Raw genomic sequence first — 1,254 nt, 5'->3', positions numbered from 1 at the left:
GGCCAGGGGGCAGGGAGCTTACCTCGAACGCTATCCCGCGTAACAGGCTTCGCGATATTTCCTATTTCCCGTATTAGCGTTTTCCTGCAACGCAAGCGTGTCTAGCAGGGGGGCAGGGGGACAAAGATGGCCAGAAAAAAAAACTTAGTCAAAATTTTCAATTTTTTCTAAAAAAAGTACTAAACATTAACCATCCAGAAATGCGTTATTAGACCTGGGGAACAACATATCAAAAGATGGCGGGACACTTTTTCGAAAAGTCTTGGCCACTTACGCCCTGGGCCGACTTTGGAGGGCGGGACATTTTTATCCTTGCTGGAACAAAATCCCATATTTTCCCGAGGTGTTCCCAGATAGCCTGGCTAACATCCTGCGTGGTCGCCGGATTTTGTTCCAGCAAGGTTACGGAGCTGCAGCCCTCTGAAAACGGCTCAGAGATCGAAAAGTCTTGGCCACTTACGCCTTGGGCCGACTTTGGAGGGCGGGACATTTTTATCCTTGCTGTAACAAAATCCCATATTTTTCCAAGGTGTTCCCAGACGGCCTAGCCACCATCCTGCGTGGTCGCCGGATTTTGTTCCACCAAGGTTACGAAGCTGCAGCCCTCTGAAAACGACCCAGAGCGCGGTACCCGAGGCACGACCCAAAAATGGACCAAAAAGTAACCATCTGGAAATGCGTCATAAGACCCGGGGAACAACATATCAAAAGATGGCGGGACACTTTTTCGGAAAGTCTTGGCCACTTACGCCCTGGGCCGACTTTGGAGGGCGGGACATTTTTATCCTTGCTGGAACAAAATCCCATATTTTCCAGAGGTGTTCCCAGACGGCCTAGCTACCATCCAGCGTGGTCGCCGAATTTTGTTCCACCAAAACCAAGGTTACGGAGCTGCAGCCCTCCGAAAACGGCCCAGAGCGCGGTACCCGAGGCACGACCGAAAAATGGACCAAAAAGTAACCATCCAGAAATGCCTTATTAGACCCGGGGAACAACATATCAAAAGATGGCGGGACACTTTTTCGGAAAGTCTTGGCCACTTACGCCGTGTGCCGACGTTGGAGGGCGGGACATTTTTTATCCTTGCTGGAACAAAAGCCCATATTTTCCCGAGGTGTTCCCAGACGGCCTGGCTACCAGGGTTGGCATAGAATATTATATTGTTTATTATGGAGCCAATTTTTTTTTGTAATTCTCCGGTGCAAAATTTGAAGGGCGAAATAGACTATCGTGTAGAACATTTTGTGAGTGTGA

The sequence above is a fragment of the Frankliniella occidentalis genome, unplaced genomic scaffold, assembly GCF_000697945.3.
Source record: "Frankliniella occidentalis isolate FOCC.00 unplaced genomic scaffold, Focc_3.1 Scaffold70, whole genome shotgun sequence".
NCBI classification, from domain to species: Eukaryota; Metazoa; Arthropoda; class Insecta; order Thysanoptera; family Thripidae; genus Frankliniella; species Frankliniella occidentalis.
Note: the sequence above shows the minus strand (reverse complement) of the source record.